The sequence below is a fragment of the Meleagris gallopavo genome, chromosome 8 (assembly GCF_905368555.1).
Source record: "Meleagris gallopavo chromosome 8, MGAL_WU_HG_1.1, whole genome shotgun sequence".
NCBI classification, from domain to species: domain Eukaryota; kingdom Metazoa; phylum Chordata; class Aves; order Galliformes; family Phasianidae; genus Meleagris; species Meleagris gallopavo.
Window position 1 is genome coordinate 8,486,744 of NC_139411.1, and position 27,688 is coordinate 8,514,431.

The following is a 27,688-nucleotide window of genomic DNA, read 5'->3' on the forward strand; positions in this document are numbered from 1 at the left end:
AAAGTCACTTCAACACCAAGTATTTTTTTAACATAATATAATTAGCAACTGTAGAAATAGATCACTCATCATGAGTTGCTGCGCAAGAAGACCAGAATACTGATTCATACATGCTTCACATACATTGAATTGCTCTAGGAACCCAGGACTTCTATATCTTCTTCATACCATGACAGTACAAAAGAAGGTCTTTTCTGTCCAACAACTTGCACATGATGGGAAATGATGCCAATCATGAGAATTACCAGAGAATTCTTTCGCAGAAATTAGATGGCAGCAGTCACAATGACATTAGTCATTCACTCCTCAATCTGAGAAGGAACCAAAATGATCACTCATTGACTCTAGAGGCTGCAAGAGACATGAGGGAAGTGTACTATTTCCCATTCTTATTGAAATCATCATCATACAAAGTGACCAAAGCTGCTATTTTCTGCTCCTGTTCTAGGAGGGTAGTGGTTACTCTTAGTACAGGTTTCAAGAGATTAATCTTGACCTCACTTAATTGCACCATTCTCCTTCTCCTGAACTTGTATGATCAAAATATGACCAAGAAGGCAAATGAGACTAGAAAATGCTAAGCAGTAAGAAATATATACAGCCTGATATCATCAATCTCTGCAGCTTCTATGGATGAGCTGACTGAGATGTGACTGCTGGATAACAATGACGGCACCAGAGTGGTATACAGTGGTATACTGCGCCTCCAAATACCAGTAGGAAAATCAAGAAAAGCATGATAACTAATACCTGACATGTGAAAGCACGCTCACAAGGAATTCTTTCAAAAAGTTGATAGTGAAGCATCAGGAGTGGTTATCTGCAGAAGGTTCAGAGTGGAGGTCTTTAAGAACAGATCCAGAAATGACACTGGAATGAAGAGCTAGATTGTGCTGTAGCAGTCAATCTAACAAACCATGCAGTGTTTGTGCGGCTGAGATCAGTGAGTTATGTATCACATGCTTCAGTAAGCTGAAGAGAAGTCCACGAAGAACTGATAGGCAGGAGAGATTGACTAGAACTTTTTTTTTTTTTCACACAAGATGATGGTTGGGACACAGACAGGAACCAGAGTACTCAGATGCCCTGGTCAGGACAGACACCGTTGTACATGATGCTGTCCAAATGTGAGAGGCACCCCTGAAATGCTCAATAGCTACACACACCTCCAAGGCACAGGCTGGCCAGCTCTGGATAGATAAGCTCTTGAAGTCCCTTCCAACACTTTGCTATTGAAAGACAAAAGCAGCAAAAAAGAGGATGAAATTTCAGAAACATCAACACTTTTGATAGAGGAGAAAACAGATCAAGCTAATTGCAAAGTAATATTGTAATAAATAGAATACAAATATTCCACTCAGTGGCTTAGGAAGTCCATAGGTCCCCAACACACCTGAGGAAACACTGACAAGGATTTTCATGGCAATTACTCCCCTGGGGTGATATTTTGGTTCACTGCCCAATTAGAGTTTGCTGTTGAAAGACTTCATGGGATAGAACTTTAGCTAGAGTAAATAAACAGTGTCACTGGTTTCTGGAAGCATGGCAGTTCTAAGCAGGAGAGGATTCTGCCACTCTTCTGCCACTTGTATCAGACTGGCAAGGAGGCTTTCTCAAGGGAGCTATATCTGACAGCTTCACAACGAAGCGAGATGTTATGAAAAACAGCATGAAAATCCAACTCAACAAACACATTTGATACTGACTTTAGAAGTCATGCTAACAGATGGTACCAAATCCATGTGTCAAAGATCACAATTACTTCTTTACATTTCCTATTTTATGTCATGTTTTTTTTTGTTGGTGGTGGTGGTGCTTTTTTTTTTTCTTTTTACTTTTGTACAACCCCAGAGAAACAGAATATAAGATCTGGAGCTAATTAAACTATAATATACTAAAAGAAGATTTGGCTGTGCTGAGAATTCTGGAGTGTGGTACAGCAAGACACTCCTCTGTAAGCACTGAGATACCTCCGCGTGATTCCTCATAATTACGAAATGATTCAGCTTATCTCTAGAATTAGTCCTAGATCTGAATGACAACACTACAGATACTGTAGTGCATGCTTGAGTTACATAAATCAGATAATCTAAGACAATATTTACATATGCATAAAAAGATGAGGAACAGGACTACTGAAATAATATCTGTGCTGCAGTTGTTACACATTAAATTACAACAGACAGCCGTACTGAATTCAGCTTCATTCTCTTAAGAAGATGATATCTAAAGCCCCCTGACTTATCTTTCACATTATGCATGAGAAATAACATGACCACGGTGGAAGAGGACTCACAGGAGCCCTCTTTTTTTTTTTTTTTTTTTTTTTCAGAGAAAAGAGATCTTGCATAAACTGTAAAGATAACAAGTAACTATGCTCCAGTGCTTGCTGATAACAAAATGCCTGTTTGCACCGTGCTAGCCAGGAACATAAACGGTCCCTTTAGCTCTGATGGGGGGCCCACTTTGCCCAGTGTGAAAAAGCAACAGTGATCTAAAAAGTATAGGTGTGTCCCACAGGAAGGAGAACAAACTTTCAGTCCAGAGTATATTCATACAAGTACATTTTTATTTCCAACAAGAAAAGTGCTTCAATAAGGAAAACTCCAGCCTGTAGCTGACCTAGATACACTGCTGGTGTAAAAAAGCCAGGAGTGAGGCTTCTGACAGATGAATCCGAGTTCACCTGAGTTCCACCTTGTACTAGATACTGATATTTCCATTCTAGCTGTCTAAATACATCCTGCCCAAACTAAAATTGCCTTTGCAGTCTTGGCAAAAGGGAATCTCTGTCTGTGCCTCGTCATGCAAGCAATGCTCACTGAAGATGTGGCAAAGAAGAGCATTGGGTATGCTTAAGCATCTGCCATGTATCAATTTCCCTGTGGGCAAAAGCTGCCATTAAAATATTTGGAGCACTCTAGGTGAAAATGAACATAAAGAGTGCCTGAACTTTGCTAACTGGAAATTGAACTTATACTTCCCTGGCTTTGAGCAAGAAAAACACATCTCTTTTAGCCTGAAGTTAATACCTAGCCAAGGCTAGTCATCTGAGCTCTCCTCATCACCAACAGAGAAGGACAATATCCCTATATGATTCACTGCCTTACATACCAGATGAATCACTCTGGCTATCTTCACTGAATAGAGAGAGAGAGAATGCAAGCGAGTCCAAACATTTTGCTTGGACTAGGTTCCTAGTCTACAGACAGTTCACGTAGGATGAGATACATCCTATCTAGATGGTCTTCTTTTTGAAGTGTCTTAATGGTCAAGATAAATGAAAAAGAAAAAAAATCCCTTTAAATTCTTGACACAGTAACCATATAAAACTAAGATGAAAGAAGTAATCAAGCAACACTAATATTAATGACCATAAAAGCACAGGTGTTCCACATGATACTCACATGTGCTAAAACAGCTTACCTGTGTGTGGAAATGTGTATCATATACACTCAGTGAGGCCACTGCCAAATATCATGCTGTGCACATTTTCAAAACAGAGAGGAAGAAAAGTAGCCACTGACCCAAGGTCTTGGATATCAAGTAATGAAATTTCTCCTGTGATCTGGCATGCTGCATGAAACTTTCTGTCTAGAATAACACCTGTAACCTTGCCCTTTCAATGCAGCTTTGATTTATTTCCTTGGCAGCACAGATGCGGAAGGGGCAGGGAAGAACATGGCTCAGCCAGTGTCAAAACAGCTAGACTCCCTTCTGCTAGTTTTCAAGTTCTTGAAAGGGGCACAGCACAAAAGAGACTGCTGGGGTACTCCTGGCAACAACAGCATTGACAGGAAGCAGAAATGACCAAGAGAGCCATATCATTATGCAGAGGTACAACATTTGCACCTACGGACCTTGTGCTATAGTGATCTTTCCCATTTTGCACTGTGAGTTTCTGCCACCTCTATGAGAGGGCAGTTCAAGCACCAGTGGAACAGGTTCAGGGACTGAATCAAGTTTGACTGGCTCTGAAACGTTCAGCTGTGCGGTGTGACATAGCCCTTTATCTCCTTGGGGGGAAAGGGATTTTCTGCATTTTCATTCTGAGCACATAAAGCAGGTAGCTAGACGAAATATGGCACAGTCAGCCTCTGAAAAACCTTATGGTAGGTGGTAGGTGTGAAGACTGCAAGAGACACACGTCACTCTTCATTTAACACTTTTGATCGCTAATTCATTGATTGTTCCCCTCTGAAAAAAATTTCTCAATATCTTTTTTTAAACAGAAATTTTGACGAGAGTTATTGGAATATCTTTAAGCATAGACTTGGCACATGGACTGCAGAAGTAGTGAGATACCAGTCTGGCTGAGCTTGTACCTACCCTGTGGCTGAGGGAGAACAACAAATGCCTGTCAGCTATAGTTGGAAAGATGAAGCATCTCCATTTGAGTCGAATCACTGTGCCAGTGCCAGCCAATGACTGCTCCACTAGGCACTTCATGCTGAGGAGAATATCCCTCACCAAACAACTTGTAAAAGAAGATCAGCCACATTCAAGTAGAAGTCACTAACTGAAATTGGCTTGTTACACAACATAAAGTGAACATTTTAAGAGAATACTTAAAGCAGTTTGTCCTGTACAACTCCTTATAGGATCCTATTTCCAAGACTCATAAATTACCCAGGCTGTCTGGAACAAGTTCTATATGTGATACAGATAGATACACTACAGAGCAAGAGCAGCAGGAGGACAGTCTCTTCCCTATAAGTATTACATAAATAATAAACATCAGTGCACAAAAGTTTGGAGAATATAAAGTACATGCAACGTTTGTGGCCTATGTTTGCACACCCATCAACTGACTTTCTTTTCTTGGTCTGCAACTGACGTTGTGATGTTCATTCAAATCACAGACTGGCTTCAAATACAAAGTTATCTTTCCAATGAAATTTTTCAATTGATAATATACTCCCCACAATTAAATTAACTAAACTTCTAACTACTCTACAACTTAGCTTTATTACATGCAAAACTGTATAAGTATAGTAATAGAATGGTAGGAAAAAGAAAACATTATTTATTTAACATAAACATTGATTTTAATAATGGACAGCAAATGCCAAAGTCAAAAAAATCACAGTGCTCAGGCAATGAAATGTTCCATTCCATGATATTCGTTTATTAATTTAGCAAACAGGAAGTTTGGGCTGCATTTGAAGAGGAAATCAACTACATTTTTCTCTAGAAAGGGAATGCATAAGACTGCTCAAGTTACCACAAAAGTAAATTTACTAAAAGTAGTGCCGTAGATTAAGTAGTTAGGCACAAAGAAGAATTAAATCTCTTCAGAATTTATTGATTTATGATACCACGTCAAGTTTGGGACATAAATATTTATTATCTCGCAGTTCTATTCCTTCAACACTTAGATCAATTTTATCCATGTCTTTCTAACAACAGGGTATTCAGCTAAGTCCACACAGCTAACAGTGAGAATACCCTGTTACCTTATCTCCCCACTGAGAAAAGCACTGAGAAGCAGGGAGCACATTTTATGTTATGTTATATCTATAATTTTATAAATTATTCCATACACAGTTGACACTGCAACACTGCTGACATACACCTGCACGACAAACTACTAGATTAAACTCCTGGAGTTGTCTAATAAATCTAAATGAAACTGCCAAAAAGTAGATGGGGGCAGTGTTTCTACATTTGCTCAGATCTGCTGAAGGGAATGTTTCCTTGTCTTGCAGAGATGGTCAGTCAGTTTTAGCTCTTTTTTACCAGATAGTAGGCCGTAGTTTTCATGCAATTGGCAGCAAGCATGAAAACTATCTACACTAGTAGCTCAGAACCCAGTACTACTGCTACCAACCTTCAATATCTAATTACACTGAACTTTCTGAATGATCAGGACAACCAGCTTATAAAAAAACAAGACAGATGCTTAAAAGAACAAAGGCATCTATTAAACACGTGACTTGCATTAATACTAGGACAGTGGTGCTTGCATATGTGTTAGACACTTACATAAATCATTGTTCTCTCCAGTGAATACAAACACATCATCCAAAAGAAGAGTGAATAATACATAGTGTGAACACATAGGACTTTGTGGTTGTTGTGGGTATTAGAACACTACAAAGTGCAAAATTCTATTTTTTGAAATATATTTGGAATACTCCGAGAAATTGAACTCTAAGAAATATGAAAAAAATCATAAACACATAAATACAGTTTAGCACAGCACTAATTCAGCATGGCATCTCTAGAGAAATCATTACTTCAGTTCATTGGTGAAAACGGTCTTCACCAGGCATGCATTTGAACAAAAAAATAAACAAAAATCACTTGTATTGAACTCATCCAGCGAACAAAGCAGGCTGAATACAAAGAGATTTCCAGCTGCATGACTGCCATGTGCAGGACTGAATTTCCCCAGAGGGCACCACATCATAGGGCAGCAATCTGCCAGGAGGGTATCAGTGCCAAGGGCTTCTGCTACAGTACAACTGGGCAATCATACATGCTTTTGCAAACACTGGCGAATGATGAGTAGAAGAGGAGGGAATGAAAGTGTCTCATGGGCTTTTCATGTCTCACCCTTACTACGTACAGGTTTTGATAAGTGCTTTGAAGAGGCAAAGCAGGGAATGTTTGTTCTGATGCTGTCCTTCACGGGCAAGGTACTTTCTCCCTCTGTTATGCATCTGCTTTATCACTAAGTTCTTCCTGCCAACAATCAAGTTTTCCTAAATACTAGAAGCAGATAGGTAACTTTGAAGGTTTAAGTCCCTATGTTCTTTTACTCTTCTAGCTGGACATCAGCACTGACCATTTCTTCACTCATGCACAGCATAAACAATTGGCGTTTTCAGTGCAAGACTATAATCTGACCTAAGCCAAGACTTGAGCCAAACCTCCTAAGAGAAAGAGAAAAAGGAGAAGAAATACATCTTCTCCTTTTTTTTTTTTTTTTTAATTCTTTATACAGAATATTATCAAACAGGCCAATATACAGTCCGGCTCACAAAAGTAATTTCTTGAAAGCATATTGGTGGAGTGTTTGTTTCCTTCTCCTTTCAGGCTGAAAAGGAAATTTTTCTGTGAGTTTACTGTAATGGTGTGTTTGTCTCTATCAGAAGCAGTCTGACCTCTCCAGCCACAAGACAAAATACCAGCAGCCCACTCTGTCACTAGTTCACTATTAGGAAATTACATGGGAGGAAAAACACAACACAAAATTCACAGGAAAGAAAAAAAAAGGAAAAAAAAAAAAAAAAAAGACATCAGCAGGGGTAGGAGTGAATGAACAGCTTAATAATGAAGCCAGTAAAAAGGAAAATATTCTCCAGCTAATTGATAATAAAAGGTTACTTGAGGCAAAGGGTCGGCTTCTGGGCAATGTGAAGTGGCCCAGCTTCTCCAACCTCAGCAAACTACAGAGATTTACAGCTGCTGAAAAAGAAAGAGAGAGAGAAAGGGAGAGAGAGAGAAAGGGAGAGAGAGAGAAAGGGAGAGAGAGAGAAAGGGAGAGAGAGAGAAAGAGAGGAAGGAAGGAAGGAAGGAAGGAAGGAAGGAAGGCAGGAAGAAAGAAAGGCAGGAAGAAAGAAAGGCAGGAAGAAAGAAAGGCAGGAAGAAAGAAAGGCAGGAAGAAAGAAAGGCAGGAAGAAAGAAAGGCAGGAAGGAAGAAAGGCAGGAAGAAAGAAAGGCAGGAAGAAAGGCAGGAAGAAAGAAAGGCAGGAAGAAAGGCAGGAAGAAAGAAAGGCAGGAAGAAAGGCAGGAAGAAAGGCAGGAAGAAAGGCAGGAAGAAAGGCAGGAAGAAAGGCAGGAAGAAAGGCAGAAAAACCCAGCTATAAAAATGGAATTGGAGGCCCACATTTTGAGAAGATTCCGCTCACTTTTAGCATCAGACTGAGGTACAGAGGTGACTCTGAGGGTTTGTTTCTGCGGGGGAGTTCCTGTGAAGTAAGCTGAAGTGTGAATTTACACTGTGTATACTGTTGGGTCTTTAAGTAGGCTGTAAATTCAAAACCTAGCCTACTTTGCAGGGATTTCCCCAAGTAGATAAAAGCCTTAAATTGGCCTTCTAATCACGGAGGCAGACAGAATAAACAGACATTTCCAAAATTCCAGACCCACACAGGAATGTCTCAAATGCAGGTGCAAGTACCAGATAACATATACCATAGTCCTGCAAGTACATGGTACCCTTCTTCCTTCTCTCCCAAATCCCACTTCCACCATCTCTCTCAGCATCCCTCCACTTCAAGATACTACCTACAAACCCTGTGCCCCTATTCCAGCTTCAATCCAGATTTCCATGTCTCGGTGCCTGGCTCTTCCCTTCCCCATTTTATATCTAGAGGTCCACATACTCCTTACCTACTTTGCCCTGAACTTCACAAGGGATGGTAAAATAGTTCTGGTATAAAGGTGTCTCTTATCAGTTCTTTGCCCCTGAACAAACCTAACCCTGTCCTGCCCATTCACACCACATCTGTTTCCAAAAGACGGGAAGGCACTGAATCCTTGGGCTACCGGATGCCCTTTAAAGCCTCTTTCAGAAACACAAGGTTAAAGCTAAGCAGGCAAATGCCATGAAGATTGCTCACAGTGTATTGGCTGAAAGATATTTCTACATGCTGCTAAATGGGAGGCCTGAGGCCTTCAGAAGGAGGAAGAGGATGCATTTAGTAGGGCCACGACTTCATCATTAAGCCTCTGCCATTTCCCCAGGACTTGCAGTGAGGGTGTAATACAGCAAAGCATTTATGCCTTGGCTAATCTTTACTGCCTCTAGGACCCCGTAGTGCTTTAACAGCTGTCTGTACTGTTCTGAAGTGCTGGCTCAGGTACTCACTGTATCAGGTAGTCACCAGTATCAACTTAGTCCCCACCTGTGGCTGTAGCACTCTAACACACAATGATAGTACTACATCCTCATGGATCCTTTTCAAGAAGTCTACTTAGTAACATGCTCTGTCACCTAATACAAATGCCAGATTTCTCAACAACAGTATGGAACACTTCCTCTTCAATGCAATCTCTGACTTTGCAAAGCATGAAGAAGAAATTCAATCAATGCTTACTAGCCTGAGCCGTAAGATTGATGAAGGAGGCAAAAAGGTATAAACCATCTTTTGGTGTGAGCAGAAGGAACCAGTCACAGTGAACAGCTATCACATACACTACAGTACCCTACACTGTCCTTATCTGCTCCAGCTGGTAATAGTAGTCTGAAGAGCAGAAAGCACTTGCAAGCAGGTGCAAGACTGGAAAGGAATCTGAGAGATGCAGACTGCAAACCAGTGACTCTTCCAGTACTTGTGTAAGTTCCATCTCAGATGTATATGAATATTCTGCATATTACACATCTCTAAGAACAGAAAGAGCTCACCACAGCACGAGAGCAAAAATCTACGGTGCTGACCGCCTCCTGCATTCTATTACCTCAAGCATTCCGGGTGCCCCTTTGTTTTGTACAACTCACAAATACTTGTGTAACTAAGTTCTACCAGCGAACGCACTTAAAGCCAGCATCTGAGCTTCACAGAGCAGACTTCAAAGAAAGTGAAGCTTACATTATCTCAGGACCATTTATTTGGAAATGCTTGTGCTTTGCCACCAAGTCTTTGCCACCAAGAGCAGCCAAACCCCATCAATCCACCAGTGTGATTAACAGTGGCTCACAAAACGCTGTTATGCATTGATAACACAGAGTTAAAAAAAAAAAAAAAAAAAAAAAGTTACAGAAATTATCAAACGTATATAAATCCCAGCAATTGTATCATCAACGTGATGCAAACAAGAAAGTTTAAACAAATTACCGTGTGTGAATTATTCACTTAACTGAAATAATTTCTTTTTCATCGCACCCTGTACAGGAAGAAAATCAAGACTACATAAGGCCTGACATTCAGAGGGAGGAGGAATATGCTGAAGGTTCAAGTTTCATGAAAATAATTAAGTCATTCATTTTGCCTAACATAACTGCAAGTCTCTCAGGAGCTGTCTACAAGAAGCAAGTAGTTTCCATGCAAACTGTCAAAGTTCTAAGAACAATATCTTGCTGCTAAACAGTTTCTTTTTGTTTCTGTTTTTTTTTCAGAAGAACAAAGCATATGATATCATATAACTTGCAAATAAAGCATGAACAAAAAAACTTATGTGTTTCTTACTGAGAACAAACAGATACACACTTTGCAACAAAACATTTTATAGCATCTTGCAAATATTATGAGGACTCAAAGGATTTTATGGGAAATTTATGGGATACTACATACTTGCAAACTGATTAACTTCATCCACATGTGGTACAGCACTTGCTCCCCACTCCGGGACAAGGCATCCAAACTGGACCAGACATATTGGAAAACAAAGTGTGGAAAGCTAACCAGCTGCATTTCACATTCTGGAACATGAAATTCTGAGGTTTCACAGGTAATTATGGATGTCAATTTGATCTTATATCACTGACTTCAGCAATGCAATCTATCATCAATGATTTCAAAAGCAAAGTAGCAAGGATGTTTACCTGCTTCCCTACAGGCACCACACGCAGTATGTGCACTGTGACTAAGCTTAATTTAATCCAAGGCTAAGTTGACACAGTGTGCAGTGTCATGTGCAACTGGATACAAAGCCACACATCAAGTCACAATGCAAGCAGCAATGGCTGCACCAGCTCCCTATCCAGCTCTCCAGTACTAGAAGGTTAAAAGAAATCCTACATGATTATGTAACGAAACCTTGTCTCAGCACATCTGCAAAACAAGGCTGAAGTTCCACTGAAAAGACAGCCTTAGTTCAGACACTTTGCAGTTCTCAGTCACCTTGTGATCTGAACATCTGTTAATCAACAGCAACGTTGTTAGCATACTCACACATCTACGTTCTGCATTTTGAATGATCTGTACCATTTTAAAAGTACAGATACTTGAAAGGGATACCCTCACACAACTGGCTTACATCAGACCACAGCCTAAGACAACCCACGCCGAATCAGAGGTACACAGTGAATTACTGGAGTACAGGGAAAAAATTACGGAGATAAGGGAGAGCAAAGTGAAAACACAAAGTAGACAACAGGAGCCAAAGTGCAAAGGAGCCTCTGGAATAAACCTGCACACATCTATCTTCCTGTCCATTGAACAGCAAAAGGATGCAGGGACAATAGTATAATGCTGAGTTTCCACAGGTCTCAAATCTGTTATAGAAGTATTTTATTTACCTGTATGATGTACCACTTGGGATAACGTATCTAGATAAATGTATTAACTTTTGAAAGAACATTTTATGCATTTAATTTCCAGTGTGCAATTTCATTAGTTTGTAGCTTTCCAAGGCTATGGATTTTCTGCCTGGCATCTCTCTCTTGATATTTAAAATCCCAGAGCAAGCTACTCCAGATCCCTACTGAACCTAATACCTATGCAATAACAGGGAAAACCACCAGCATAGGCCCTAACAAGGGCACCCCAGGAAACTCAGTCATCAAAAAACATCCAGTAAAGCAAAACAACAAGGCCCTTCGCATTAATTTAACAACCTATTATCCTCTAAAATCATCGTCAGTACCAATCCATTTATCTAGCAGCTAAACAAATGTGTATGAGCTTCCTATGTAATAAGACACTGATTAAACCTTACAACATTCCAAGCAGAGCATATTTCTAAAAAAAACAAACAAACAAAAAAAAAACCACCAAACAGCTCTCTCATTAAACCTCATAGGGAATTACATGAACACACAGCATCAAAAAACCAAGAGCACATAACGATTCTGCCTTTTACTCAAAAATCAATGATTCTTTTTAATTACTTCAATTGCAATGTCTTCAGAAGCATGAAGAACTGTTCTTTGAGAGAACTAACCCGTAAAAAGAGCACAGCTCTCGTTGCTCCACCACGTACTAGGGAGGCCTTTCTGCCCTGCTGAATGTAAAATATTTCAGAAAAACAAAATCAGGAAACAAACTGATATTTGGTCAAGAGAACACACTGAACTGAATAACTGTGGTTTTGGAAACCACTAGCTCTGAAGATGTGAAGTTTGGAGCCAAGAAAAAGGCATTAAATAATCGCTTGGCTTGAGGTTTTTCTGGTGAGACTCCTTGACATTTGAAACATGTGAAAGGCTACCTAAGGATTTGGTGCCTTGACTTTTTTTCTCCTAACCTTTCTTCAAGAACGGCCAGCAGTATGATCAGCATCAAAGTTTTTCATACTGGGTACAGTGAGAATTGTTTAAATGTCACTCCGTGACTCAACGTGTAGAAATGCTGCAGGGTCATGGCACTGCTTCTTCCCTCCCCAGCCTGCACCTATTGCCCTCTTATGCCTTTCCCCAGGAAGAAAAAAAAAAAAAAAGAATTCTACAGAATTCCACATACTCTACAGATTGAACGTGGCTGGCTTCTAAGTAGAGATCTCTAAGTAGAGATCTGTTCAGATTTCCCTAGGTTGCCTTTTGTTTTCTTAGAGCTTCCAAGGAAATATTGCTCAGAAGCAATGAAGGCCAACTGTTCTTGGAGAAAGGCATACGACAACCAGCAAATTTAGCAAGGCTGCACAGTCATTTTGAAAGAGGCTTGGAAAATCCTAACACTGCTAAAATTTATCTTCATAACTGCTGACAAGATCTAGTAAAAAGTTTGTGTTGTGCTCATGCATTTCATTGTCTTTCATAAGCCAAGATCTTATTAGCAAATAATTTTTTCCAAAGTTCAAAAGCCAAACTGTTATGCATGCTTATTGCTTGTAGCAAAGATAATAGCTCTTGTTGACAAAGTGTTTTCAAAGTACTGACGTACATAAACATGTTATACTCAGGTACATCGGCCATTTGTTAAAAATCTGTCACATTCAGGCTCACCTGATCATTGTATCTGTGGCAGTCTTCTTGACTGTGGTAGATGAGAAGACCAAGAGCCTCAACGAGAAAGGCAAGTAACTGCTGCAGAGCAGAAGGAGAACCAGCCCAGTGACTAAATATCATAAACCAAGAAAACCCAAGATCAGTTCTGCAACATATTTCCTTACACAAACTTACATCATTAATTCTCTCTGTGTCTCTGTTCTGTAAAATTGTACTTTCGTATGACAGGCTCTGAGAATAAAGATAGTATGAAGTGGCATACTGACAAGGAACGTGGAAATGAGTCTCTGATAACTCCCTGCTACCAATCAGTCATTTTTAGCATTCAGAATGAATGATCCCAGAGAATATTACAATGGAAACCACTCACAAGAGACTGAAGAATCAACAGATTCCTGAACTTAATTCAGTTTCATGAGCATAACCATGGAAGGATTCATTAACCACGATGATACCATTCGGAAAGCAGTCTTTCAAAATTACAAGCACAGCAAATCACCATCTAGCAGCAATGTTATTTCATGGCACCAGTCACAATGCCCAAGGAAGCTTCTCAAGTCACAAAGAACATATCGGGACGTCTTGGAAGAAAGACCTACAAAAGCAGCATATCCCAAACCTGAGACTCTTCTGTATTAGTTTTGCACACTTTTTATTAGTGCTGATGTTACACAGCGCTGCTAGCTCCTTCAAAAATGTCACGACAGAATCTATCCTGAAATACTGGAGTATAGTAGCCTCAACACAGGTGCCAACTTCCCTCGGAACTTCTTTACCCTGAAGAGAAGGCAGACACTGCAGAACTTACTGTTACCTTATCTATGTCCCTTCTCATGTGAACTTACTCACTGGTCAGCACTGTTTCATTAGACAAAACCGTCCCACAACTCTTCTAAGATGTATGTTAGGGGGGCAGCATCTTTTTATTTTTTTCAAACGCATCCGTCCATCCAATCATCTCCATTTTCTCTTTCTGAGAGTGATTACTGCGCAGTACAGATCACTGTGACCTCTTCACCTGCTGTATTCCTTAGGGCTGTATGTTCTGCCAACCTCTGTAACACAGACTAGTAGATTCTGAGCATTTCCTGCCCTGCCACCACTGCTGTCCTCAGGTTTCACAGGGTGCCTCTATGTTAGTTGTAGCAGGAGTGTGCTTTTTATGACAGCCCCTCAGTCTCTCCACATACAGTGCTGTGCTTGCATCAAAGAGCAGTCCCCAAGTTTCCCAGCAGCACAGGGGAATCACACCAGCTGCACACAGCATGCAGTCCAGGGCACCCCACTGAAACTACTGCTCTCCAGGTCTACTCCTTATGGCTGTGGTGTTTCTGGAGAAGCTGCATTAGACTATCAAACATTCATTCTTGTTCAGGGAGAATTAAGAAACCCTTTCTACTTCGCACACCACCCAAAATTCATGCCGCTACCTAACTCCTCACCATCCACCCACCAAAAAAAAAAAAAACCAACCAAGAAAGTGAAAAACAAAATAACCAACCAACCAACGAAAAAAAAACCCAACAAGCAGTCTGATATCTTTCCTCTCAGATAGCATCTCCAGTGAACCACAACTTTTGAACTGTTAACATTTTGAACTAATCTTTGTTAAAATCGTTATTATTTAGGTCCTTGCTCACCTCACTGTCATCTGAAACTCACCTCTTCCCTTTCACCACTTTCTACTCTTTCTCTCTCTCTTTTGTATCTTTCTGTTCTATTTTACAGTTTCGAATATAGCTTGAGCTCATCGCTACATCAAATCCATCTGAAATAACTCCTCCATCTTCCACGATTTCTTTGATTTTCTGAAAGTGAATATGCAAGTTTTACCAGCGCGATCTAGAACGTCAGGATATCTATACAAATTTCACTTCCTCTAGTTTTCAGCCAGATGCAGCATGGTTTTTCCTTTTGTGTGCCAACCCAAGACCTCAGCTGACTGCAACAGGCAGTCCCCTAACATCATTTAATTAAGTCACTTAAACAATTGATACTACTTTATGTTAAATTTCATGACTGTGTGACATTCAGAGATAACCACGTATGTTCTGTGTCTTTGGCAAATACACTTTTCCTATTATGCAATCTGAAAAAATACTGGTTTTGTTCTAATGTAATTGTAAGAATCAAATTTATATACAAGACCTTTAGAAAACAGAGACCCACCTTTAAATGCAAAGAACAAACATTTGCATTACCTATTTATATTAAAATATGCAGAAATTTCCAAAGTATTCAGTCAACTTATAAATTTTTATAACTTCTTCAAATTGTTAACATTTTTTTAACACACAGCATTATTTCAGCTTTGTGGAAAGCTCAATAACAATCTTTCTGGTCTGGAAAAAAGGAAAGAACATTATAATAGAGAATGCAGAATAAATAAAAACAAAACAGTACAAGCCGTACATCCACACATACAAAGACAACTTTCATGGTGAGCTATAAGCAATTATAATAACACAATGTGCTGCATGTTGATTTCACCAGTGAAAAGAATTTCTCCAGTTATTGAAGACTTTCCTGGCAGAATCTCAGAAAAAAAATCTGACATTCTCCCAATCTGACTTCTGTGCAATGCAAGTCATGCACATTTTAAACACTGATGAATAATGCTGCCTTTCTTCTACGAACTGTTAACAGCAGTAGAAACTATTATAGCCTGCTTATAACCATGTCTCTGTAGTCAATACTCTCCAGACACTTAGCAATACTAAAGCTATTCCTGAGGCAAAACTAGAATTGCTATGCGAATACAAAGTTTGATTTATGTTGAAATGAAACAACAAACATCTGATCTTTCATTCTTTAAATAGTCATTCATACAAACACGAGAATCAGCTGCATAACTAGAAAGTGATGTACCAAATTTCTAGAAATCAGACCAAGGAAGACCACCCACAGTTACCTTCAAGATCCCAGTTTTGTCAAAGGCTGAAAGATTGGTGAAGCCGTGGCTGCCCTGAAGTCCTCATGGTGAAGCTGTGGCTTATGAGTGATGCTTCAATCATCTAATTTTTCAAGTCTTCTGAAATACACCTATTTAATCAGCAGCTCAGTACTGTATCTCAGCGCTGCTCACCATCAGCTGCACTCAGACTGATCACAGGCTCAGTGGATTCCCTAATAAAATGATCCAGATGCATCCAAGAGGACCTTGAGGCCTCTATCTGCCAACGTTACTCTTGCCCACCCCGAAGCACAGGTGGGAGCAGAAGAAATGCTCAGCCATGGTTCTGCTGATGTTTTTGAAACGATGACCAGAAAGAGAAAGGAAAAGGCACATACGGAACAAGAACAAACACTGAAGTACATGCAGAATTGCAGACATGACCCACAAACTTATGCGTATCACTAAAATCTAACAGAAAACTGATGTGTTGAAAACCTGGATTTGATTTCTCACTCAAACTGCTATCGAAGTTCATTTACTTTTCAATGTATCTTCATCTTTCAATTAATGAAAACACGTATGTAAATATGATCAGATGTGTGGACAGTTTGTGATCTCTGACAGATAACAGCCTAATTTGACCAGTAACAATAATAAAGGGTAACTAACTTGAAGAAAAACACCCCTCCTCCAGGAGTATATCTTAAATCAGCCAGGAAGAGTGTAAAGATATCAAATTAATGCTTCAACATCTTCAAGACTAATTTTAAATTGTAGAGGAATGTGTAGCTGTTAAGAGTACCTAGAAAAGTAAAAGACAAGCTAATTGCTCAGTTCATTGTTAGTTTTTCCTCTTTTGTGAATAACCTTTTAAAGGCAATCCAGCGTTCTTTGTAATAGGAGTTTCAGCATACATCAGTATTTCCCCATGTAGCAGAGGCACACCTCCACCTTCTCCAGCAGATACACAAGCACCAGCATAGCCTGTCTGCCCTTCAGATGCCCCAGATTTTATCAAATAGAGAGCTGCAGATACAGCCCCAGCACTTGGCTGTAGAAAACTGCTGATACCTATGGCACATGCAGCATTGCTTTCCCAAAAGCCACCAAAATTCATTTTGCATGGCCATTCCTGACAGGTTTGGAAGAGAATACATCTGTTTGGTCTTGCATTTTGGCCACAGCAACCCCAGGCAATGCTACAGGCTTGGGGCTGGAAGACTGTGTAGAGGAAATGGACCTGGCAGTATTGGTCAGTGCTCGGCTGAACACGAGCCAGCAGTGTGAGCAGGGGCCAAGAAGGGCAATGGCATCTTGGCTTGGATCAGAAATAGTGCAACCAGCAGGAGCAGGGAAACTACTGTCCCTCTGTACTCAGCTCTGGTGAGGCCACACCTCAAGTACTGTGTTCAGTTTTGGGTCCCTCACTGCAAGAAAGACATCAAGGCCATGGAGTGTGTCCAAAGAAATGCAACAAAGCTGTGAGGGATCCGGAGGAGTGGCTGAGGGAACTGGGACTGTTCAGTCTGACCAAGAGGAGGCTCAGGGTGACCTTATGGCTCTCTACAACTACCTGAATGGAAGCTGTGGTGAGGTGGGGGTCAGCCTCTTCCCCCAGGTAACAGCAATAGGATGAGAGGGAATGGCTTCAAGTTGCACCAGGGGAGGTTCAGACAGCAATGCTGACTCTTACTACGGAGTCTTTATTATAAAGCATCTTTCATCCTCTGCTGCTCCAAATCCTCCTTCCTGCCTCTTTGAACAATCTCATCTTAATTTAGCTTCCATATCTTTGCTCCCTTTTTCTCCTTATTTCTTGATCTACAATTCATATTTGCTAATTTCGCCATACTTTGAAAGCTCCTTCAGGCAGAGTACACAGTTGTTGAGTTTTTCCTTCCCTTTTCTATAACATGGTACATTATTCAAAATTTTTCCCATACTGATGGAAAGAAATGATTGGTTTACAATACTAAACATGTAGAAGAAGAAAAACGTATGCTCTTAGAGTGGAAGAGGACCCATTACTTTCATAAATTCTAATAGGTACTCAAGAAATTGCTTATTTTTCAAAAACACTGACCATACACAATGCGGTAAGACAGACATCGCTGGATATTGTTTGGAAAAAAAAAAAAAAGCAAAAGACAGGTACCAAGGTTAATAGAAGCAGTCATATCTTCTAGTCTGGAAATTTCAACTCAACTGTTTCTTAGTTCAGCACAGCCACAAGCCAGCACTGCGATCAGAATTCTCCAGGGACTGCAGATGAGAAAAAGAAGTTAAATTCAAACCAACCAATTTCCAAGGTCGTGTATTTGAAAGCAGGGCAGGAAGGAGTCAAACAGCCTTACAAAACACGCCAAGTAAGTACAAATCACACTGCTAAAAAATACTCCCAGGTATTCTCTCAGCACTAGCTTGACTTCTTAAACTCAGTCATCAGTAGCTCTGTTGAGCAGAGTAAGAAAAATCAGGCTGTGGGTCATGAGGGCAGATAATTTACAATAGGAGGCTGACACCAGACCACATGGAAAATTAAGCAGCTTGGACTGAAGGCAAGCTTAGAGAGAGGGTAAATGAACGGCTATTTTGCCAATCCCTATTGGGCACAAAATAGCATTTTGCTACTGAGTGCAAATAACACACACGAAGCACACTAACAGCTGCAGGATGGGCAGAAAAAGCCAAAGAACCTTTTGCGGGGAAAAAAAAAAAGGAAAAAAAAAAAGATTTCAAGTGATTTCATCCATCACAAATGATAAAGAAAACTGAAAATTCTCCAGCACACAGGCGTGCTGCAAATATGAGAACAGACTCCAGAGTTCCAGAGAAAGATCTGACCCTCACCACTAATTCTGTAATGAGAAATCTTTCAGACAGGTTACCTCCTTATCTGTCTAAACATATAGAATCATGGATAATTGAAAAACTCTCAAGCAATATTCTGAGCTGCTTTTATGTTACAATAATTACACGTAGGCTGCTCAGAAGTTAACAGTATCCAATACCATTATCCTAACACATTTGTGCAGACATTTATTATGCGTTCATCATAGCAAGGAAGGATCAGGAATATGAACACACAAAGCAAACAACGTTGCTAATGCTTCCCATTTTGGCTGGTAATGCTGTGTTAGTGTAATCCACAGGCAGGTGCTGTCATTTCTGACAAGCCTGTTGGGTGACAGTGGCAGGAATCTGTCAGATGCTGCCCACACATGGGCCATGTCCCACATGGCATGTTGACCTCCAAGGAAGAATTTTCACTTTAAATTTCTACTGGGAAGTGTTACATATACCTGCTTACAATGTGTAATGTATTACAGAGAAATGGTGAAGCGCAACAGTCAAGACAAAACAATAGGAAATAGCCTCCAAAGACAGCAGTAGAGTTGCCAGGGCACATGCTGTGCTGGATCAGAGAAACAGGTTGGATCTTTGTGACTGAGGCGCGCTTGCATCATCCAACAAGGTAATAGGCAAAGGCACCTCCAAGCTGCCTGTGCAGCTCCCTGAACTTGTGGTTGCCAAAGGATTAGTTGGTGTCATAACAACTACTTAAAGCAGCCTCAGGCTTTGCCAAAAATAAACCACAAGTGCCTTTACCCTTGTGAAATCATGTTCACACTATTCACACTCCTTTTCCCCTAGAAAAAAAAAGCCCTGTGCCAATGCATAAGATGGATGTCAAAGACTCTTGATGTTACCTCAACACAACTAGCAACTACACAGCCTGTCGCCTGATTATCCCTTAAACCAAGCTGCTTACTCCAGCTTCCTGCCTACTTTACACCGCAAAGTTCATGGAGAATCTGAGCAACCAGTTACACTTCCTAATAGCTAAAAAAATATAGGAAGTTTTTGACTAAGTGTCTAGCAGAAGAACATTTGCACACCAACCCATGGCAATTCAGAGCGCTTCTGCCCCTGTGCAGAGGTGATCAGATCCATAGCAGAACAATAAAAGTGAGCAAGAGTACCTTGGATTCAAGCAGTCCAGTGAAATGTCCAGCAATTGAAATGGACAGCTTTAATCCAAATGATCAGACTTGCCACCTGAGAGCCTCTGAGACAAACATATATGTTCCCTCTCTTCACTCTGTGGTTAGCAAGCCTGCCTCTGCGGTGGAGGAAATGAACTGGATGGGTGGCAATAACTTCAGCTGCAGCACAATGGGAACTTGGTTTGGTAAGTCAGGCAATGAGATAAGTTCGGTACTGTCTCTTTAACAAAAAGTAAGAGGACTCTGAAATGATGATTTTTGCTTTTGGAAATTATATTAAGACCAGTGCAGAAAACGGTAGCAAAGAAATGATTCACGAACACCAACAAAGTGATTCACCAGTGCTTTGCTAGGAAGTGATATCATCCCCACACATCTCCATGAGAATGGCAGAAGAGAGGCATTGTTCCACAGGATGGGAAAGTGCCATATCCTTCAGAAGAAAAATATTAAATCTGCAGGTGTGTATGGCAAACAAGAAGGCCATATGGTCAGTGCTCTAGGTACTGATTCAATTGCCCGACACCAAGACTGCCAGATGCTTACAAGTACTGCTGAAGAATACCAGAACATTTCCAATATGGTCAAGGATCAACCACAAACTCTGGATATACTTTAAAATTACTCCAGCCCAACTAGATACTCCATTACCTTCCCAAACTGATCTATCACTCCTTGCCCCATTCCTCAAGCAACAAACAGTAAAATCCTTTCTGGCTCCTCACTTAGTGGCCCTTATCAGTGTGCTCCTGCATTCTCTTACCTTAGTCCTGCATCTCTCAGACCCACAATATTGCCTCCACATCCCAAAATGGGCTCTCTTGTGAGGGTTCTACATGCCTTGGTAGTATCACTCTCCAGTCCTTTGCTCTACCATGCATGGTTACGCCATTCCCAGGTGTGCCAGGGCTGCACACATGTATGCAGCTGCTGTGGAGGCAGAAAGCAAGGCAGTATTAGCTTTGAGTATGTATGCTGTATGCTGTCTTCAAGGGTGACATGCTTGCTAACTGTTTTTTTCAGCTTTTAAAACTCTATCTCACATGGGCCACGACCATGCTCTCCACAGTTATTCTGGGTGGTATCAGCTTGTCAGCACCTCAAAGTCCTAAGTACTCTGCTATGCCTTGTAATTCATGATCTGCCCTTTGCAAAGCAGGCAGCAGTAGGCTTGCAGTTCTATAACTACTGAACTCACGATGACAGGTTGACATTGTCTGGACTAAGAGGATTTTATTTCTGTCAGTCATTCCTTCTCTTCAGCCTGTCCTGTGTGCCAAGATGTCAGCGTCCTACCCCCTAGTTCACTTGATAGCAATGATTCTCCCTCACCCACAACCTTCTTCTCATAACACTTTTCCTTTCAGCACCTAACATCAGCAGCCTACGGCACATGAAACACAATAAAAGCAGTGCTGCTTTCCTCCCTAACCTTCTGCCAAGCTGTCCCTGAGACCAGGGCCAGATCAAATCCACGGAACTGCCAGAAAAGTGAGCTGTCAATTTGGGGGATCACTCATTTCTCCCAAACCTCTTGAATTTCCAGTAGGAAAGTTGGTGAACCCACTGCTGCACAGACAGCAGAGTCTACTGAGAAATCAAGGCTTTGGGATCAGAACGAAGCAGCATTAGAGAAGTTCATCTGCAAATAAATCACAGAATATCCTGAGATGGAATGGACTCATAAGGATCATCAAGTCCAAAGGCAGCAAAGGGAGAATAAGCCCTGTGCAATACAACATGAAAGCAAGTTGCGAGTATTTATTCTGCAGCTGCTCCTAATATCCTAGCAGGGAATGGCCTTTTAATGCAACCCATATCCTCCAGTCAGCCAAATCCAGCTTCCTGGAGACCACTGCTGTGGATGCATGCAGACAGGACCCAGAACTGAGTACCTGTGGGATTTCTGATATTTCCAGTCATGCTTAGTCTGGGCAGGATGAAGAATAATTCCTCATGCAGCCCACCCACATTATTGGTTTCACGTAGATAACTAAGCAAGCCATTCACCAGCCTTCTAACTCAGCCCTCAAAGTAGCACCCAAAAGAACAGGCTGCAAGGAGAGGCGGCTCTCTCCAGCACAGAGATGCCTGTGGCCTCACACACAGTGGCAGACAGCTTGAATCCCAGAGACTCCAAATCTAGGACAAAGCAGTCAAAGGGAGGAGACAGGAACTACGTTTCTCCTAACACACTCAAATGAGGAACTTGATTGCATGATTTTCCTGTGTGGTAGGGAACTAGGTTGAATATATTCTTGAAACAGCTTCAGTGTTCCTGTATACTAGATAAGATTTTAGAGGAACTCAATCAGCAATGGAAAATGGAAATGTTCCTTCCTCTGGCCAAACACACAAAAAGCACTGGGCCTGATTTTCCACTGGCGACATTCACTTAAGATCACCGCAATCCTACCAACATTAACAGCCACTTCCGATACACTTAAATAAGAAGAAAATCTGATTTCCAGTTTAGAGAGAAAGTTTAGAGAAAAAGACACTGTGTTTGAAGTAAACAAGCGTAAGTAACCTATTACCAAACGCTGGTAGAGAGAATTTCACGTTAGTGAACATATTCCTTCAGGTTATTTCTATGATCTAGATAAGTAGGAACTACTGGAGTCATCTCTTTAAAAATTACCATCAGTTAATCACTCCTGTATTACAGTGTTTCTATCCAAATAGTCTTCCTGGCACAGCACTTCCTCTAAGTCATGGAGGGATACTCCAGAGAGAGCAGACAGGAATCGTTCAGAGGTACCCACTTAATCCCTATTACCAAGAAAAGTGAAGGGTTTAATCTTCTGTGTAGTATAAAACCTCATGTACCACAGGAACAGAAGCCTAAAGGCCACAAAGTACTTTCACTTTGTGTGTGCATCTTCCAGTGATGTCAGCTGAATGCAAGCTTCTCCTTTTCAGCCAGTACAACTTTTTCCAGAAAGTATTTTCATAAATGCTCCACTGACTCTGGGCTTACATTTACGTCCCAACAAAATTTGGTATGTCTCCAGATCACTTGCAGAACCAACCGTCAGTTTTACAGACAGAAAAAAAGAAGAAGAAAAAAGGGAAAAAAAAAGCATAAATAAAATTTACTTCATCAAATTCTATGCGTTCTTTGAAAGGTGAAAGCATTTTTAAATGTTGGCCTTAGGAAATATGTCCTCTGCTCACACGAGCTTGAATAGGATGAAGACATTTCTAGGCTTAAGGACAGCTGATAAATTGTGGTAAGGTTAACAGTTGAAGAACTCAAGAACATGAAGGTGGCTTAGGCTAACAGGTATCATTTCACCACAGGACATGAGAGCAGAGTTCCTCCAGTTGGTTCCTGAAGCTCAGCTGAGGAGGGACAGAGTGCTAAGCTACTAAAACGTGATTGACCACAATTGTCTTTTAAGTTCTTGCATCTAGACTGTCCTTGTTCCAAAGGTGCAATACTGCAAGAAATGCACAGCATACAGCAGAACAGAAGAACGGCCATTTTCAACTTGTGCTTCTCATGAAGCTTTCAAATTCTGCACACAGATTCAGCTCATTTTATCTTTTTGGTTACACCACAATATCTTTATACTAAAACAACCAAATTCTTGTTATCAAGCCCTTTTTTTCACTGTAATCATATGTCACCACTGAAGTAAAATAGATTCACACAGGAAGATTGCGATGACCTAATCGAAGTAAAAGATAATTAATCAACTGTTTTTGTACACAAAATAAAAATCTGTCATTACAAAGCAGCTAATGAACTGTTTCTGCCTTCAGTTACGTTATAGATTGGTCTCTTGGATCCCAGGACTTATCATCACCTTTGCTCTCTCTGTCCCCGTCAAATACAGCTCAGTCAAAACGGAAGATCTGTGCTAACAGTTTGTATTCCTAATAATTAAATAATGATTTTCCTTTTAGAAGTCACTTAGGAGTCACACAATTACTTGCACGTACAGCCACTTCATCCCTGGACTCCTGCTTTCATTCCCAAATACAAAAATGTATTAGAGTTGACCAGATCTGCTCCCATTTGCCCTAGTGCTACATCTTATCACTTCCACCAAGAGCGACAGGTTGCTGATCTCTGTAGCACACGCGGGACAGCAGACTCAGTCAGGATACCTTGTCACTGAGCTAACTGCCATTAGCAGTGACTTGTTCTGTCTGCAGCATGGGTGGACTGCAGGGTTTCATTTCTGCAGCACACACTGCTCCTTCCTCACTGCCCTCTGACTCCTGGGGAGCTGCACGTGTCCCTCCAAGGTCTTGTTTCACAGACAGACTACAGCAGGCTGCTTATTCCCCTCAATTCATTTGATTTACAAGAATTAAATCATGCTGAGTAACACTGAACAAAAGACAAAATTGTTTCTGCAGTGTATTTACACACAATAAAATGAACCAATACAGCAAACAAACTGTACACAACGTGCCCTATTATTAACTGAAACCAGAAGAAATATTCTTCAGTACTTCCAGTGCTTATAAACATATACTTCTGTCCTGAGTAACCATGACACCCAGAGCTTCCAGCAATTACTCAGCCCTCAAAGCTCTGAGCCATGTTTTCTCCACTCCATGCACTCACAAGGGTTCACAGAAGGTCACATATAATTGGTCCCCAGCCCTGCTCCTTCCGAGCCCTAAGTGCTGAAGCCAGGCTTTCCTCCATCACCAGATTGCTCTGCTTAATTCTCCTGAGCTCCCTTCACCTACTACGCACCGTGGTCACTGCCACACTGCCAGGTATTGTGCAGTGCAGGGCCCAGCAGTAAAGGACAGGCATCTCGGTGCCAGAGCACGCCGGAATACTGCACCAAGCAGCACTCTGCTGTCAGTGAGGGGGCAACTACAGCGTGCACAAGGGCATGCACAGCAACAGTCTGACAACAGAAATCCTAATAGCACTACCCTTGTGTGCTCACGACAGCTGGGCTAGGAGCTGTTGTTCTGCTCCTTTAAAGGTATGTTTACAGCTTCGTACCCACTACTTTGTGCTTTTATTTCTTTTTGGTACCATAATAAAGCAATTCCCAGGTATAAAAAATGAGACTGAGCAAGACTGGGATGAGATATGCCAAGAGATATGTCAAGAGGTGCAGCTCTCAGTGCCTAAGCAGTGCTGGTCAAACAAGCTGACATTCCTCCCAGCATGCAGCCTAACCTCAGCTGGGATTCACACAGCACCCATGCAGGAGCACCCGGCAGGACTGCGTGTCCTTCTGCAGATGCATGTTTTCTGTCACCCTGCATAACATCAACAACCACACAGCCCAAGAAGCAAAATTCCCCAAATGCTTCCCCTTGTATAAAAGGAAACGTAATTTATTGCACAGGAAATCACCCCATCTTGGCTACTTGACACAGCTATCCATGTAAAAAAAAGCAACAACAACCAAGAGCCCTCTTATGCCACCCCTCCACTGAATGATAATTTAATTGAGGAGATAAACTTGTCAAGTCACAGCACATAGTTCTGATAGAAATTAATTTGTCTTATTTTCCCCCTACCAGAATTCATTGAAGTGGAAGAGTGTCATCGTTTTCAAGTAGGAGATGTTGAACTGAGTTTTAACTCTCTGATAAGCCTGGAAAAGAAGGTAAAGGGCCAGCTTCTCTATGCAGGAACCTGAAGAGGCTCAGCTGAAGCAAAAAGAGACAAGGTGAGAACCAAGAGACTCAGACAATTGTATGTATAGCCAGACTGGTACACAAAGCAGCTGGCTGTATAAATGGAAAAATAGTGTCTCGGTAAAGCAGCAGTATGTATGTATGTTGAGTATGCTCAACACTGCAATTCTCCAACAAAGCTAGGGCACAAGCATAGCAAACTTACAAAAATGGCTTCTAACAGCTTGGAAAAGACAGCCATCAGACTGCTTGGGCAGCCTCACTCGTGCCTGCTTGTGTAGTGAATCAGGGGCTTCACTCTGTTACACACTATTCCCCTATAATGTAGTAAGTGGGTAGCTTTAGATCTTTCTGTTCTGTCTCAGACACCCATATACTGACATGATGTACACACGCTCTACATGTTTTATCTAGCGCATATACACAAAAATAAGAAACTGTGCTGCAGTATTCACATCACATATTTATATACACACATACAAACAGATGCAGGTGACCTTTTACACACATAAACAGAGATTTTAAAATAAATTCTCAAATATTTCTCACCATTAATGGAATCCCTTCCCAGTGTTACTTTTCTGCCCCCACACAAGAGCAGCAGGATAGAAGATATTCTCTGCACTGAACCCCCCCTGTTGCATCAGGAGAAGGCAAATCCAAAAAGTCACATGAATGAGGCCCTTATTCCCCCTTGCGCACCAGGAAGGACTCTACAACAGGGCTAACGCTTTCAGCTTTGATTCAGAAGTCCCAACAAATATAGTCCATTGCAGAAAGACATCCTCACAGATTTTGATAGGTGAAAGAAGTACACGAAGTCCCTCAACTGTTTTGTGGACTTATGGTTCTGTTTGCATCTTCTTAAAGCATCATAAATTTTAGTGTACACATAAAAATACAAATACAGATACCACAATGCCTAAGTTTCATGCAAACAGCTCTCTGTAAGCAGTGGCAGTCCCTCCTAAGTTGGGCAATGTATACACAGGACTCATTGCAGGATTAGGCCTGAAAAGTACGTACCTAAATGCTGGTAAAATGTGCTTACATAATCTGTAAATAGATAAAGAAAAGTACATTCACACCAGCTACTGGGGAATGAAAACAAATCATTTTTCTACTGCTAGAAGTACTGAATCACCTACCATCTGGTTTGGGAGAAAAAGGACTCACTCTAATTCAGCCGTGAAGAAAATCCTGTCTAAAAAAAGTAATCACATGCTAAATCCCCCTACGTTCAATTTCCAGTCATTTTAACATGGAGACATGACAGCGTATTGTTTTCCTGGAGAAGAAAGAAAGAGAAAAAAGAATAGTAAGAAAGATGGGAAGTTGTTAGGCCCTGATCCTGCAAACTCCAAATCCTTAGCTTCAGAGAATAGTGGAAGCTATTTCTCAGGAAAAGCTGAGTCTATGTATCAGTTTCTGCTGGAAGGCATCCTAATTTCCTAGGAAAAACCTGACACATACTTGCAAGCATGCTGTGAAATACTAAAGTAAAATCTAGACAGCAAATATCTGAACTAATTTCTCTTTGTACACTGTTTTTTTTTCCTCAGTCATACAAGATAAATACAAATTTGTGTAGGGTAGCAGGGTGCAGAAGCACTATGTTACTGACAAGGGTATTACTGCAACTGAAGAAGAGCATATGGGCACATATGTGCTCCAAGTACTACTTTGTCTTCCACGTACTCAAGTCCTAGCTGAGGACCACAAGTCCAAGAGAGATCAGTACAGCTGTGTGGATGGCTTTAAAAGCCCTGTGGGGCCCGGCCTTTCGCCTCTGCCTGCCTCAGTCCACCTTTCCCTTGTTCAAACACTTGCACAGAACTTCCTTCCTCCATCCCAAGGTCTCAGGAGTTAAATACGGACTCTTTATCCGCAGGACAAAGACAGATTTCACTGGAAAACTGACTGATTAACCTAAATGCTACAAACATCTGAAAATATTGAAAGAAATTTCCCCACCCCGCTAAATATTTACCCACTAACTTTTACTGCTCACCTCTTTTCCTTCCACTAAAGTCTTCCATGAAAAAATATCTATTAGTTATTTAAAATAGAAAAAATATTCCTTGGCTATTCCTCAAATACAACTTTTTCTTTCCTTCTTAAATTTAGCACTATTGATTAACGCTGTAGAGATCTTCACATGGATCGATTTGATCTCAAAATTTAATAAGAAACAACAAAAGATCTCTCACTTTTAAGAGACTCTTAAAACAATGTGTTACAGCCCAGATGTACACCCAAGGGCGATCAAGTTACTGCGGCTTCATACGTTACTGCTTATCACCTGCATGACGACCGTACAGTCCT

The 27,688-nt window shown here is 40.9% G+C and overlaps 1 protein-coding gene across 14 annotated transcripts in view; it reads right to left on the reverse strand.

Moving 5' to 3' along the window:
• The window catches only part of RTKN2 (rhotekin 2), a 189,808-nt gene that overhangs the window by 157,535 nt on the left and 4,585 nt on the right, over positions 1-27,688 (reverse strand). For 4 of the 14 annotated variants that reach the window (XM_085229334.1, XM_085229335.1, XM_085229329.1 and 1 more), the window contains exon 4: positions 20,502-20,668. The exons of 8 other annotated variants lie outside the window; for them this stretch is intronic. The gene's annotated coding sequence lies outside the window, so the exon portion shown is untranslated. Of the gene's footprint in view, positions 1-12,832; positions 12,945-17,886; positions 17,994-20,501; positions 20,669-27,688 lie in introns of all 14 variants that reach the window. 2 more of the 14 variants (XM_085229330.1, XM_085229333.1) reach the window with 2 other exon arrangements.